Source organism: Hemicordylus capensis, chromosome 3, assembly GCF_027244095.1.
Source record: "Hemicordylus capensis ecotype Gifberg chromosome 3, rHemCap1.1.pri, whole genome shotgun sequence".
Classification (NCBI taxonomy): Eukaryota; Metazoa; Chordata; class Lepidosauria; order Squamata; family Cordylidae; genus Hemicordylus; species Hemicordylus capensis.
Window position 1 is genome coordinate 35,109,964 of NC_069659.1, and position 17,062 is coordinate 35,127,025.

Consider the following 17,062-nt stretch of genomic DNA (forward strand, 5'->3'; position numbering starts at 1 on the left):
CACAGAAGGACTTGTTTAAGGACCCATAAACATCCAAAGTCAGGAGGCCACCTAGAAGATTAAAGTATCATCTTCTGGTAAGAGAACGTAAGAGACCCACTGAACTTTAAGAAGAATGTTTTTAAGAAAATATATTGTATCCCCCTTGGAACTACTGCAAGTGCAATCTCTTTTTAACTGGCCTTTTCCCATCTCCTTCCACTAAGCATATCTATCTATCTATCTATCTATCTATCTATCTATCTATCTATCTATCTATCTATCTCTCACCAAGAAACAGAACCTAGGATGAGCAATACAGATAGATGCAGCCTTGATTCTCAGTGACTTGATTTTCAGTGCCTAGGGGCACTAGGGGCAGATATGGGGATGGGACTGTAGCTTAGTGCTGGAGCATCTGCTTTGCATGCAGAGGGTCCCAGGTTCAGTTTTTGGCATCTCCAGGTAGGGTTGGAAAAGACTTCTGCTGGAAACCTGGGAGAGCCGTTGCCATTCAGTGTAGACGATAGTGAGCTGGATGGACCAATGGTCTGATTCAGTAGGTGGCAGCTTCCAAAGGGATCGTGACTCAATGATGTTGCTCAGTGTACTTTCAGTTCTGACACTGGATAACCTGACCTTTGCTGACAGGGATACTGTAATGGAGGTGCAAGCTGGCTCTAACATTGTCAGGATGGGCATGTTGCTAGTGCCCCCGATAAAATAATCTCATTTTCTGGCGTGATCATGCTGCTCCTCTCCTAGTGTCTTTGTGATGGCTCTTTTCCACTTTTTTTTCACCAGTGTCCTTGTCCTTTTAAGCTTATCTGTCCCTGAGTGCATCTGGTTATTTCACACAGACTAGCAACATGCGGTTGTTATTGTTGTTGTTATCACTGGCTGTCAATGTTCATTTCAGGACCAATCTGCCTGGGGCGGCTCAGGAGTTCATGGTGGCCATGACAACTATGGGCCTATCCCAAGTGGTCTTGGGATCGACGCACATTGCTGGTCACACGCTTGATGTGGTCTTTCACTCTGATCAGGGTGGTGTTCTGTGGGTGGAGACTCCTGTGATTTCCCCATTGTCATGGACGGACCACCATCTGGTTAAGGTTGGACTTACAGCCACTTCCCACCTCCTCAGGGGTGAGGGGTCTATTAGAATGGTCTGCCCAAAGAGGTTATTGGATCCAGTAGGATTCCAAGAAGCCTTGGATGGATTCAATGTGGGCTCTGCTGGTGATCCTGCTGATGCCCTGGTTGAGAATTGGAACAACTTGCTCACCAGGGCAGTAGACATGATTGCTCCTAAGCATCCTCTCCGACCCTCTTCAAAACTGGCCCCTTGGTATACAGAAAAATTACGGGGGCTGAAGTGGTGAGGTAGATGACTCAAGTGCAAGTGGAGAAAGACTCGACTCGAATCTGACAGATTGCAACATAGAGTTCATTTGAAAATCTATGTTCAGGCGATACGTGCAGCAAAGAAGCGATTCTTCCCTGCCTGTACTGCATCTGAAAGTTCACATCCGGCGGAGTTCTTCAGGGTTGTGAGAGGGCTGGTATTTTTATTTATTGATTGAGTGATTGATTGATTGTTGAATTTATATACCACCTTTCATTAAAAACAATCTCAAGGCGGTTTACAAAAGTTAAAAAAAATACAATAAAATGACAATAAAAATATTAAGCTAAAAATATAAAAACAAATCAAATTTAAAATCTATAAAATACAAGTGTAAAAACTATACACAGGTAAAAACACATAGAACCAGCAATAAAAACAGTCATGTAAAAGCCTGGATAAAAAGCCAAGATTTAACAAGCTTTCTAAAAACTGTGATGGAGTCTGAGGACCGAATGGTCACTGGGAGAGTATTCCAAAGTCTGGGGGCAGCAACAGAGAAGGCCCTGTCCCGAGTGCACGACAGCCGAGCCTCCCTCATTGTTGGCACCTGGAGCAGAGCCCCTTCAGATGACCTGTCAAGCGGGCAGCAAACCTTGGGAGCAGGTGGTCCCTCAGGTACTCCGGGCCCAAACCGTTAAGGGCTTTAAAGGTCAAAAGCAGCACCTTGAATTGGACCTGGAAACGAAGTGGCACCCAGTGCAACTCTTTCAGAATGGGTGTGATGTGCTCCCATCGGGCAACTCCGGATAAAACCCTAGCTGCTGCATTTTGCACTAGCTGCAGTTTCCGGATATTCTTCAAGGGCAGTCCCACGTAGAGCGAGTTACAGTAATCCAGCCGTGACGTGACTAAGACATGGGTAACCATGGCCAGATCTGCCTTCTCGAGAAAGGGACGCAGCTGGCACACTAGCTGAAGTCGTGCAAAGGCACCCCTGGCCACCGCCTCCACCTGAGCTTCCAAGAGCAGAGCTGGGTCCAGTAGTACCCCCAAGCTGCGTACTTGCTCCTTCAAGGAGAGTGCAACCCCATCCACAACCGGTAAAATGTCCTCATCTCGATTGGCTCTCCTACTGACCAACAGTACCTCCGTCTTATCCGGATTCAATTTCAGTGTATTAGCCCACATCCAACCCATCACGGCCTCCAGCCCCCAATTCTGGACATCCACTGCCTCCCTAGGATCAGGTGACAAGGAGAGATATTGCTGAGTGTCATCCGCATATTGCTGACAACTCAGTCCAAGTCCCTGGATGACCTCTCCCCAGGGCCGCACTGGAGGCACTGAGAGGGCAGTGGAATGTATGTGAGGAGGATGCTGGGTTTGGAGCAGAATTGGTGCTTAAGGGTGGTAGTATTCACTGCTGCCGAGTGCGGCGGGGCACGGGGTGCCCTGCGGGTGGGGCGCACCGGGAATATGCCCTGTTGTCCTGTGGGCCCGTCCGAGCCTGCCTCTCCCAGTGGCTTCATGTAGATGTTAAACAGCAGGTATGTGCCTCTCCTCCCTTGAATCAGAATCTGGAGCCATTGATTACCCGCTGTGACGTGTTTCATGAATTCTTTGTGGGGAAAATCTCTCGTATTCGGGCCAGCTTAGACTCCACAATTACTTCAGTGTCTGATGTGGAGGTGTCCAGTGACTCCTCTTGTGTGGAGCACCTCTGAGGTGGGGGAGGGTGGGTTTCAAGTGTATTCTCTCTAGGGTTGCCAACTAGGGATGTTTATAGAGGACATGTGACCATTTTGGGGACCAAACAACTTTTTTGGCATGCTTTATGGAGTCTGAAGTTCTGGGGAGCAGCTGGAACATTTTGTTGGCTCAGAACATTCTGCTCTCATGAGCAGCTCCTCTTCTCCTTCCCCTTTCAGCTGACCATCCATCCAATGGGGAGGGCAGAAGGGAAGTTCTGCTTCAGCGGCAGGTTGCAAAGCCATGTAATGCAGGAGCACAGATAGATGGGCCTGGCATGGCGCAGCTTGTTTTCTTCATGTGGAGGCGACAGTGAGAAGTTAGCAGGTAGCTAACTAACTTTACTCACTTAGCAGCTACCGGTGACGGCAGATGGGGGAAGAAAATGGCGGCGGTGGCCGGGTAGGGAAAGAAATTGGCAGCAGCCGTGGCAGGTGGGTGGGCAGGGGATACTAAAGGTGCAGTTGCTCTGTGCCCAGCCCAGATAGTTCTATTTATTTCTCTTAAGTTTGTATCCTTCTTTCCTCCTCTGATCTGGAGATGTTCAAAATGGATGACATCACAGGGAAGAAATTAGTATAACAATACAGTTTTTACACATGAGAATGGTAGGAGGACCCAGCTGCTGAATGGGGTAGGATGAAATTCTTTCTGACCCAGCTTCCACACGTGATTATGGAGGGTGCCTTTGACTTTGTTTTTAACCGACAGACTAAATATCCTTGATCATGTGAACAAGCCTGATGTATACTACAGAGGTGCAGATAAGATTAAATTAGAACTAAATATCGGTGATTTGGCAGAGAATGAAATTGCATTTAATGAATAAGAATATGAAGGCTGAGCTGCACTAACAATTCTCAGCTGTTTGATCATTTGGCTGGTGTGTGTGTGTACATTTCCATTTTAGACACAGACATTTATTGCTTTATATTTGGGGTGATATCTTTTCACCCTACCTGTCAGGATCTAGTGCTAATGAAGGAAAAATTATTCTTCAGCAAGCTAAACCATCCATACTCTGAAGTGATTAACTTCTCATCAAAGTGACTCCAAATGACACTAGTGAAATTGTGTTACCTAATGTTGCTTTATAATGCTGTCTGTCGCAAAGGACCCTCCCTTCCTAGTAATAGCAGTGTTACCTTGCATTAACCTTTCCTTTTCAAATTAATCTGACACAATGACAATGCAAATACATGTGGATTTAATATGTTATCTATACAATGCAGGAATATTGCTCTGACTCTCTCACACTTCCTTTGGAGAGTATAAGAAAGGGCTGTGGTTTTAGACTTACAAATAAAATCCAACAGATATTCCACATTTGGTCATGCCAGGGTTTTATTGTCTGGAAGGGGGTCCCTATGCCCATATATATTAAAGCGTGCACCTGCCTTCAATAAGGGTATGCAAGTGAATTGCATGCCAAATTTGCCTTGTAAAGTACGTGTTAAAAAGCACAGACATGTTGCTGGTAAAGTGTGTGTGTGTGTGTGTGTGTGTGTGTTTTAAAACAGAAAGTCATAACCAAAGAAATTTAGCAGTGATGAAAATGTCTGAAAGTAGCAGTGAAACCATTAAAAAAAAATCTTGGCCAAAATTTTAAGGATTAGTTTAAAAATTATAGAGAGATTCTCCAGTCATAGTTAAGTACTTTTAAGCCTCCTTGATTTCAGTTGAGAAAATAGGCGTGCTTAATTGTCCCATTGAAATCATTGGGACATAAAACTTTTTAACTTTGGCTGGATGCACAATGTCCTTAAAGCTTGATTAAAAAGGAGACTCCAAAGATTCTGTATTGTTAGCTAACTTTCGAATTTAATACTCCAGAAAACACACGTTTTCAGCAAGAAGCAGTTCTAGAGTGTGTGGACCAGTGTTTCCTCTAACAGGGATTCCCAGATGTTGTTGACTACAACTCCCAGAATCCTCAGTAGCAATGGCTTTTGCTTGGGGATTATGGGAGTTGTATTCAACAACTTCTGGGAATCCCTGTTAGAGGGAACACTGGTGTGGGCCTTCTCTAGAATAAGGTGTTTCAAACATGGGTCTCCAGATGTTGTTGGACTACAGCTTTCATTATTGGAGTTGTAGTCCAACAACATCTGGGGACCCACGTTTGACAACCCCTGCTTTAGAATATAAGAATGTGGAAACAGGACGGCTGGATCCAACCGACATTCCATCTTGACCAGCATTCTGATTGCCAGAGTGGCCAACCAGATGACTTTAAGACAAGACCGCACAACTTTGGCCCTCCTGCAGATGTTGGCCTATTGCTCCCATCATCCCTGACTGTTGGCCACTGTGGCTGGGGATGATGGGAGCTGTAGTCCAAAAATGCTGGCAGGCGTTTTGCAGCTCTGCTCTAAGATGCCCACAAGAAGGGCAGGGAGGCATGAATAGTCCTCCGATGTTGTTATCTCTCCCAAGCAACTCTTCAGAAGTATGAATTGCCACAATGACTAATAGCCAGTGATAAACCTCTCCTTCATGAATTTTTCTAATCCTCTTTTAAAGCTAGTGGTGACCACTGCATCCCATGACAGAAAATTCTATAAATTAATTATATCTTTGTGGAGAAGGGCTTGCTTCTGTCTGTCCCGAGTCTCCTGCCAGTCCGTTGATCGGATGATCTCAAGTTCTAGAGAGGGAGAAAACTTCTCTCTATCCATTTTCTCCACACCATGTATGGAGTACTGCTTCTTTAAAGAAGTAAGTTGAGAAGGCCTCAGGATGAGATGGGTCATATGAGACAACTGGAGGAATTATTTTTATTGGCTGACATACATACTGGCAGTGAAAGAGCAGCCTAACAAAACTTCCCAACTAATTGCACCAGTGCAGCAGGGAAGCTGCTATCTTTGATGCCATCCCCTTCTTCAGAAAACCCTCTGTGCCACCTGGAAATATGTCCTGAGGGTTGTGCAGCACTCAGGGACATCTTCCTTTGCCACAGAGAAAGGAAGAAAGCACCCAGGCAGCAAATGAGGCACACTGCTGGCTGGGAGAGAGCGCATAAGTGCCCTGTTGCTACACCCCTGGTTTAAAATGTGTCTATGTGCTTCTGAGGCATTGCACCAGGGTGACATGCCCAGCACTGGGGATGGACACACTTCCCATTGGCCTCTCCCAGCTGGAGCGCTGGAGCACTGGAGCGCTGGAGTGAAGGCTGATGGGCAACTTGGCAGCTGAATGAGGTTGCTGGGCAACACATCTGTGATTGTTGAGAGCTAGTGGGGGTGGGTGAGGGAACCCTCTGGCAGCTCCTGGACACTGGTGTCCCGGGGACATTTGTTTCTGCTCCCTCCCATCCCTATACTCATGGTCTTCATGACCTCCACAGGCAGCTGAACAGTCTTAGGCTTAGACCAGTAACCAGACCTCCACAGGCACCTGACCTCCACAGGCACCTGAACAGTCTTAGGTTTGGACCAGTAACCAGAGATAGTCTTCAGAGTAGCTGTACTTCTTGTTTATCCAATCTAAGTTTTTCTACCCTGGGCTTTTGCAGTGCATTGTAAGTAATCAATACTTTAGTTGTTAGAAGGAATTTACTGTGTGCAGCTACTTTCATATATTCAGTGTGAGGCATTATTTTATAACCCTCTCCTATGTCCCCTCTTAGTCGACATAGACTTTCCTTGCAGGGAAGGTGCTCCAGCAGCCTGATAATTTTGGTGGCCGTTTTTGGTACCCTTTTGAGCTCTGCAATGGCTATTCTAATTGGAGTTTTGATATGTAAAGGTCTTTGCCAGGAATTTTTAAAAAGGGGGCCACTGTAGGTGCAAGTGTATGATTACAATGTATTTGTGATCCACCTCTCTGCTAGGAGATGAACTGCCACATTTTGCAGCAATACACATTTCTGCCAATAAGGGCAGAAATATTCAGAAATCCATACAGAATAAGGGCAGAAATATTCAGAAATCCATACAAGTCAACTGAGATCTATAGGCAGGATGAAAAAGAACAGGTGAAACTAGTCCATGAACTTGGGGTTTGTGCTGGGGATGAACTGTTCAAGATTTTCTTTTTATTAAGGTGCAGCATAAAAATGTGTTAAATAAAGCCAAATTGAAATACATTTCAGACTGGCTTTCAGGCTGGCTATGGGGTGGAGACCGCCTTGGTTGGCCTGATGGATGATCTTCAGTTGGGAATTGACAGAGGAAGTGTGACTCTTAGTCCTTTTGGACCTCTCAGCGGCTTTCGATTCTATCAACCATAGAATCTGGAGCATCTGAGGGGGTTGGGAGTGGGAGGCACTGCTTTGCAGTGGTTCCACTCCTACCTCTCGGGCAGGTTCCAGATGGTGTCCCTTGGAGACTGCTGTTCTTCAAAATCTGAACTTTTGTATGGTGTGCCTCAGGGCTCCATACTGTCTCCAATGTTGTTTAACATCTACATGAAACCGCTAGGAGAGATCATCAGGAGATTGGGTGCAGGGTGCTATCAGTATGTTGATTACACCCAAATCTATTTCTCCATGTCAGCCACATTGGGAGAAGGCATAACTTCCCTAAATGCCTTCCTGGAGGCAGTAATGGGCTGGATGAAGGATAACAAACTGAGACTGAATCCAGATAAGATGGAGGTACTCATGGTGTGGGGTCGGAACTCGAGAGATGATTTTGATCTGCCTGTTCTAGATGAGGTCACACTTCCCCAGAAGGAACAGGTATGCAGTCTGGGGGTGCTTCTGGACACAAAACTCTCCCTGGTGTCCCAGGTTGAGGCAGTGGCCAGAAGTGCCTTCTATCAGCTTTGGCTGATATGCCAGCTGCGTCCATTTCTTGAGATGAACGACCTCAAAACAGTAGTACATCTGGTGGTAACCTCCAGACTGGATTACTGCAATGCGCTCTATGTGGGGCTGCCCTTGTATGTGATCCAGAAACTACAGTTGGTCTAGAATGTGGCAGCCAGGTTGGTCTCTGGGTCATCTCAGAGAGACCATATTACTCCTGTATTGAAGGAGCTACACTGGCTGCTGATATGTTTCCAGGCAAAATACAAGGTGTTGGTTATAACCTATAAAGTCCTAAACAGCTTGAGCCCTGGGTATTTAAGAGAATGTCTTCTTCATCATGAACCCCACTGCCTACTGAGATCATCTGGAGAGGTCCGTCTGTATTTGCCACTGGCTTATCTGGTGGCCACTCAGGGACGGGCCTTCTCCACTGCTGCCCTGAGGCTTTGGAATGCGCTCCCTAGTGAAATAAGAGCCTCCCCATATTTGAAATCTTTTAAAAGGTCTTTAAAGACGCATCTGTTCACCCAGGCTTTTAATTAATATTGTATTAATGGTTTTAATGTTTTAAAATATTGTTTTAAAAAATTTAAATTGTGTTTTAAATTTCTTGTTTGTGTTTTAAAGTAATGTTTTACTTTCTGTTTTTAGTTTGTTGTAAACCGCCCAGAGATGTGAGTTTGGGGCGGTATAAAGATATGTTAAATCAATCAATCAATCAAAAATCCCACTACACTGACTGGAGTCCAATGTGTGACTCTGGCTTCTTATTTATTTATTTGATTTCTATACCACCCTTCCAAAAACGGCTCAGGGCAGTTTACACAGAGAAATAATAAATAAATAAGATGGATCCCTGTCCCCAAAGAGCTCACAATCTAAAAAGAAACATCAGATAGACACCAGCAACAGTCACTGGAGGTACTGTGCTGGGGGTGAATAGGGCCAGTTACTCTCTCCCTGCTCAATAAAAGAGAATCACCACGTTAAAAGGTGCCCCTTTGCCAAATTAGCAGGGTTCTTGACCCCTGGCTGGGATTTCCCATGCAGATACTGAAGAGTAATAGATTTGTGGATGAATCCTGCAGATTTTGAAAATAGGGAATTTTTGATAAACACGGTTTGTATAATAAGGGTTTCCATCCCCTCTTTCCTTGCAGGTTTTGTAGGAGAAAGAAAGAAGCTTTCACCTGCCACAGACTGTTCATAAAGACAGGCCACTGAAGATAGCTTATTGCACAAAAGGATTTCATTATTACTTGCATATGTGAATTGAATTCAAGTCAAAAAAGAATTGGGGAGGTTAGGTTTTATCTGCATTGCTCATCCTAGTTGTGAATGCTGGGGGAAAGGTTTTATGGCAAATATGTAGGGATTACACTAGTTATGCAACTCCAAGCTGATATTACGTAAACAAAGGATATGATGACCTGCAGAGAGAGAGAGAGAGAGAGAGAGAGAGAGAGAGAGAGAGAGAGAGAGAGAGAGAGTCTGAACAACTTTAATTACTCAAATGGCCCCTATAAAAGCAAATGAGGGCACATGTTGAAATCATTCCAAATTGCTAGTTTAACTTACTATCTGGCACCATGTGGGTACTGTGGGCAGCCCAACACATATTCTTCCAGGTATACAAGCCCATTTGTATTGATGGCTCTAACTAATTTTAGCTTGAGAAAACAAACAACTGTGGTTTTATTCAAAAATTGCACTTGTACCAGGTCTTGGGTGACTTCTCAGAACCATTTAAGTAATCTCCCCCTTCCCCCTCCCACAACTCCTTTCAGAGTTGTAAAAGGTGCAGAAAAAAATAATCAAAATGGACCAGGAGTACTTACCCAATGAAGAAAGATGAACATATTTGGGGCTTTTTTTAGTTTAGAAAAAAGGCAATAGGTGTGTGAGGGACTAAATGATATTCATTCAAAACATTATGTATGGTGTGAAGAAGGTGGATAGAAAGAGGTGCCCACCCCTCTTATAACTCTAGAGCAGGGGTTCTCAACCTTGGGTCTCCAGATGTGGTTGGAATACAACTCCCATCATCCCCAGCCACAATGGCCAAAGGCCATCTGGGAACCCAAGGCTGATAACCCCTTGGGTTGCAAAAATGGACCAGAGTATTTTCTCTCAATGGGGAAAAAGAGAGCAATTTCCATTTATGAAATTACATGATGAAACATGTGAAGATAAAAATAAATTAGTCCTTTGTATAATTGGGATTCACTTTATGATACCTATAATCTCTTATTATAGCAATAGTGTTTCATGTCTACGTTTATGCTATAAATCTTTAATATACTGAAGTATATTAGGTGAGTTTTCAGGTTCTCTTTGTGAAGTAAAGACATGTCTGGAGCCTGAAGGGAGGAGAGGGTGCTAGGAGTGGAGCTGCAGAAGACAAAATGGTTGGTGAAAGGGTGAAGCACTGCCTCTCTTCACTGCTGCTCCGCTGCAGCTATAGATCATCCCTTCTCAAAGCTGCTTTGTCGAGAAGGAGCAATCATCAGGGCCATATAAGTGTGTTTGCATGTAACATGTAGCCTGAGAACAGTGAAATAAATTCTTGTTTTGAGACAAAAAATGTTTGTGCATCTACAATTTGGGTGGACATTTTCACATTGGTATATTATAATTAATGCAATGAAATGTCATTTTAATTTTTAAAGGATGCATCTGCACTTCTACATAAAGCTCTCTAGCCCTATTCGGACATTATGTTGTATGAGTGTACAGATGTTTGTATACTCACACATACCTTTGTACGAATGGCTGTATTTCATTTTAAAAGTGACCATGAGTAAAGGTCCCTCAAATACATGACACATTATGTGTCAATAACTGTACTTGTATACAAATCTGAACCTGTGTACATAGGAACATAGGAAGCTGCCATATACTGGATCAGATCATTGGTCTATCTAGCTCAGTATTGTCTTCACAGACTGGCAGCGGCTTCTCCAAGGTTGCAGGCAGGGATCTCTCTCAGCCCTATCTTGGAGAAGCCAGGGAGGGAACTTGAAACGTTCTGCTCTTCCCAGAGCGGCTCCATCCCCTGAGGGGAATATCTTCCAGTGCTCACACTTCTAGTCTCCCATTCAGATGCAACCTGGGTGGACCCTGCTTAGCGAAGGGGATAAGTCATGCTTGCTACCAAATGACCAGTTCTCCTCTCCCTGATTGTACACTTCAGTGGCAGAGCCTGACCACCAACGGCCCGTGTGTGGCCACGGTGGTGGCCCCGCTCACCCCGCCCCCTGTGTCTGACGTCAGATGGGGTGTGTGGTTTGGCTCCTGAACGGAGCCCTGCAGCTCCGTTCAGGAGTTGGGAGGAGCGAGTCAGCCTGGAGCAGTGCCGGCCGTTTAACTCCCGAAGGGGCTGCACAGCCCCTTTGGGAGCTAGATTCGAGCTGGCGCTGCATTTGCGGTGTGGCCCGGAGCGGCTCTTTCTTGCAGGGAAGAGCCACTCTGGGCCACTCTGCAAATGCATCACTGGCCATTTAACTCCCAACCGGGCCGCGCGGCCCCTTCGGGAGTTAGACTTCTGCTGGCGCTGCGTCTGTGCAGCCCCACTCAGGGGCTAAACTAGCACCCCCACATCTGATGTCCGATGCGGGGTGTGTGTCTGGGCTGCGAAGCGCGCCCCCTGATTGGGCGCGGACTGGGTTCTTTGAACCCGTTGGCCCAATGGTGGTTTCGCCCATTGTACACTCTTTGTACAAGTGTTTAAAGCATTTAACATAATGTCTGAATAGAGCTTCTGTCGTGGTTTGACATTGCTGGTAATGGGAGAAATTGTACCTATTTTTAAAGGCTCTCTTTTACTTAGTATATTGTGCATTCACAGCAGAACATAATGGCACTGGTCCGAACCCTACAAATCTTGCTCTAAAGATGAGAATGTAAAGTGGTAGTGGACCATAAAGCATTTCCTGACCGTCAGGTGTGTGCTGATGCTTTTTCACTGAGGTATACACAGATGTAGATATGCGGCCTGATCTGATGATCTCTTATGGACACAGGAGCCCTCATCTAGTGAGGGCTCCTCCATTTCCTTCAATGAAATACACCAGGGGGCTTTCAGGACTGAGTAGTGACCTAAATTCATGGGAGCTCTAGCTGTACCTGGGAAAAGCATTCTCGCTTAGAAATCAGCCATCTGCCTCAGCGAGAAAGTAGCAACGGTTGACCTCCTTTACTACGTAGGTATCAGTACAGCACATCCATGACCTCAGAAGAGGTGAAATGGAACAGAAGAGGTAAGGACAAGCCAGGGGAAAAGCAAAAGCTATTTATAACCAAGCATAGATTCTGTAAGCAGCAGCTCACCTATGGAGCTTTTATAGAAGGTCTCCCATTCTAGAGGACTTGCAGATTTATACGGATGATATATAGGAAATGCCTCTCAGGTTTCAGACCTAGAAAATGCCAGACATTCTGTGATGGTACTAGGTGATAGTAAATTCAGGAATGGCCTCAATTGTTTTGCAGACTACTTCTGGAATACATACATAATACATAAATGCCTGGCTTTTAAAAATAACTTCTTGTCCCCCGTCCGTCCCCCCCACCCAATTGCACTGAATCAGCACTATAAATATAACAGTGAGCAAACAAAATGTTTTATTTGCATAAGCCTTGGCCAAAGCAGAAAGTTGCTTTGCTTTAAGAATTTACTGCTGTGCGTACTTATATATTACATCCGCTTGTTTAGATAACCTAGAGCAAAAATACAGACTTCTGAACTTGCTGTCTGACCAGTTCTGAGTCCAGCTTTAAGGGGGCCCTTAAGAAACTGCCCTCCCTCGTTCCCTCCTACTTGGATGGGTCCTGAAAGAACTGCTTTCCCACTCCCATACAAAGGCTATAGATCACAGAGGGAGTAAAGAAGACTGTATTTTGGGATGCAGTCTGATGTGCAGGTCCTTTGGGGAGCAGGGAGCAGTATTACATTTTACATTCTCACACCACAAGTCTATACTCATGACCGGGTGGGCAGGCAGGAGCAGGAAGGCAGGGTTTCACCTACCTTTCCCCCAGACAACTGTTGACTTTCTCTTTGGCTTGCTGCCGCATTCCCACACAATCCACGCTGCATGAAGTAGCGCAGATCTTCAGGAATCCCACAATGCACCACGTGATGAGCACAATGCATTGGGGGATTCCCCCGGGAGTCCGGCGTTCTAAGCACCTACTCTGTGTATGCTCAGGCTGCACACAGCCTGAGCATATGTGTGGCCCCTTGCACTTGCACCCTTTAATCCAGGCAAAAGCCCAAGTACAAAACCCGGACTTGCAGGGGAGGCAGTGCTGGGATCGGGCTCAATCCCAGCACTGCACAGGAGCAGCTCGACCCAGGTAGGGCTTCCCTAACCTGGATAGGGCTGCTTGTGTTCATAGCCTTCACTGTGCAGTACTTCAGGGATACAACACAAGAGAGAGCGAAAGAATAATTGGCAGTGCTATCTTCTGGCACTGTTTATGTCCCCCGCAAGGACTGGTGTCCTAGGCGACTGCCTAGGTCTGCACACTGGAAGGGCTGACCCTACTCCCTGTCTTGAGGGAATAGCTGTGGCTTGCACAGAGTTGTCAGTTGTGTGCCTTGGAAAATGTCTGCATTATGTTTGGCTCAGTTTGAAGCCTACTGTTTGCCTGAGTTTGTCACCTGCTCTGGGAAGAGGAGAAGCAGACCTGAGAAGGCAGCAAGCTTTTCTAATTTAATAGCAAAACCCTTTTTTGAGGGGCTGAGATCTCTTTGGGGGGAAGTCCGTGTGTGTGTGAGAGAGAGAGAGAGGGGGGGGGGGAGTTTGCGGGGGGGGGCATGGTTTCTGCCAGGGCTTGTTTTTGTGGCTGCCAGGGCTTGTTTTTGTGGCTGTGTGACTTTTCAGTTTTAATTCCTCTCTTGCCTGGAAAGAGTCAGTGGGAGGAGCCAGGTATGGCTGAGATGAGTCACACCTGCTGGGAGGGGCCACATTCCTAATGAGCCTGCTTGCCTCCGTTTGAAGCCTATTCTCTAAATAAGAGGTGGCGGTGAAGACATTAGCAACCAGAACTTAGCAAACAGGAATGAGCAAACAGGTATCATATGAGTTTTGCATGAAGTTTAGTGGGAAAGTGTGCAGAAGAGCTTGAAAGGAGCTAATCTTGATAACAAGGAGCCCAGCGGGAAGAGAACTACACTCTCTTTTATATACTTGGGAAGAAAGCTTAAAATATTGAATAGCTGACAACTTCAGCTAAGAACTAATTTTCAAATAAACAATCTCCAAATACTCTAAACAGCTAATAAAAACAGTCATGAAGGTAGAAAGCCAGCAGGTAAGCCACTTCCCAATGTATTGCAGAGACTGTTGCATGTATGACTATCTACTCGATGGGCAGAAGTCATGAGTGTGTGCTTGGCACAAGGAGCTTGGTGCAAGTTGGTTCCCTCAAAGCCAAGGTGGCTGATATTGAGAAGCTCAGAGAGTCAGAGAAGTACATGCATGAGACCTTCAGAGATGTGATAGAGGCATCCCACTCTGCTGTCATGGAGAATGGAGGTCTCGGGGAAGGAGGACATCATTCCGAGGAAGAGGGAAATGGCCCCTTCTGTGGATGAGGAGCCTATATCTTCCTACATAGGGAATACTTCTCTGGGGAAGGGGTCTCCTAGTAGTGGATGATTTGATCATTAGGGTTATAGGGAGATGGGTCTGTGACCATCATATTTACTGCATAGTGACTTGCCTGCCTGGTGTGAAGGTTGCGGACATCATGCAGCATCTAGATAGGCTGTTAGGCAGTACTGGGGAGGAGTCAGCTATTGTGGTGCACATTGTCACCAATAGTGTTGGGAAATGTAGTCGGGAGGTCCTAGGAGCCAAATGTAGGCTGCTAGGTAGCATATTGAAGCCCAGGACCTCCAAAGTAGCGTTCTCAGAAATGCTCCCTGTTCCACTTCCAGGGCCAGAGAGACAGGTGGAACTGAGGGATCTCAATGCATTGATGAGACCCTGCATAGGTGATCAGTGGGAAACTTAAAAATCAAAAAATCACCAGGGCCAGATGGCATCCATCAGAGAGTCCTTAAAGAACTCAAATGTGAAATTGCCAGCCTCCTTGCAAAAATATGTAACTTATCCCTACAAACAGACCCTGGAGTAGACGACTGGAAAGTAGCCAATGTAACACCAATTTTCAAAAAGGGTTCCAGGGGGGAATATGGGAAATTACAGTTCCAGGCAAATGGATGGAAAGCATTCTCTAGGATAAAATTGTTAAGCTTATAAAATAGCAGGCTTTGCTGAAGGAGAAGCAGCATGATTTCTACAAAGGTAAATCTTGCCTCACCAACATTTGGGAGTTCTTTAAGTGTCAACAGGCATGTGCATAAGGGTGACCCAGTCAACATAGTATACTTGGACTTTCAAAAATCTTTTGAAAAGGTTCCCAATCAAAGACTCTTGAGAAAATTTAGCAGTAATGGGATAAGGGGACAGGTTCATGTGGTTGCAGAACAGGTTGAAGGACAGGAAACAGAGGGTACGTATAAATGGACTGTTCTCTAAGTGGAGGGAAGTAAGAAGTGGGGTGCCCCAGGGATTTGTACTGGGACTAGTACCTTTTAATTTTTTCATACATGGTCTAGAAGATGGTGTGGTCACATGTGGAGTACTGTGTACAGTTCTGGTCACCATACCTCAAAAAGGACATTATAGAACTTGAGAAGGTGCAGAAGAGGCAACCATGATTTGTCATCGCAGCAATGATTTTTCTTTGTAACAGAGTTTGCAGCATTTCTCCAGAGGACTTGAGCTACACTGGAAAAGGTGCAGAAGAGGGCAACCAAGATGATCAGGGGCCTAGAGCACCTTCTTTACAAGGCAAGGCTCAACTCCTGGAGCTTTTTAGTTTAGAAAAAAGACAACTGAGGGGAGACATTATGGTGGTCTATAAAATTCTGACTTTTTCACACAGCACATAATTAACCTATGGAATTCTCTGCCACACGATGTGGTGACAGCCACCAGGTGGATGGCTTTAAGAAGGGCTTAGATAAATTTATGGAGGAAAAGAAATATCACTGGATATTTGTTTGAGGGCTATAGGCCACCTCCAACCTAAGGGGCAAGATGCCTCTAAATACCAGTTGCAGGGGAGCAACAGCAGGAGAGAAGGCATGCCCTCAGCTCTTGCCTATGGGCTTTTCAGAGGCATCTGGTGGGTCAGTGTGTGAAACAGGATGCTGGATTAGATAGGCCTTGTGCCTGATCCAGGTGGGTTGTTCTTATGTTGTTTTCTTTCTCCTTGAATTCAGAGGTGCATAGTGGAGTTGTGGAGTGGGGCAGAAGAATGATTTTCACATCTCTCACCTCCCTCCAAAAACCCTTTACACGACTATAAATATGTTCCTGAAGGTCACACAGCCCCCAGGAACATATTTATACAAGTGGACAGGGATTTTGGAGGGAGGGAAAAGACATGAAAATCGCTCTCCTCTCTCCCTCCATGCCTGGCCCACTATGCAATGAAGCCTTCAGTGCAGGGATGATGAAGGCCCCTGTAGCCCTCCTTCCATTGCCAGAGGGCTGTGCATCGTGGAAGCTTGGTATCATCATCATATTTGAGATGGGCTGAGAGAGGATTGTTTGCCCTGAGAGTTAATGATTTCATTCATTCATTCATTCATTCATTCAATTTATATACTGCCCTTTCCAAACTGGCCTAGGGTGATTTACATTAAAATTAAAAAACACATAATAAATCAATTAAAATAAAAACAAAACATTTAAACTAGATTAAAACTCATTAAAACTAAAATTTTAATGATGTATTAAAATCAAAAGGATGGAGCCAATATGTGAACAATGGGTTTCCTTGTTCAAAACTCATGCCCTTAGCCCAGGGGTTCTCACACTTGGGCCCCTAGATGCAACTCCCATCATCCCCAGCAACACTGGCAGAAGGGATGATGGGAGTTCTAGACCAACAGCATGTATGGACCCAAGTCTGATGATCCATGCCTTAACCACTACACAACTGTGCTGCTTTTTTTTTTTTTTTTTTGCCTGCATCTTGTCACCAGTTTGTAACTACACCATTGCGTGAAAATTGTCCTTGCTTAGTGGTCCTCAACAAGGATCCTAAGCAACTGAAAGCAAAGCTGTGCCAACGCTATTATGCTTTTCTCCTTGAAGAAGCTGCGAGTATTTCTGCATACTATTGGTGTATTCTCTTTAGAAGTA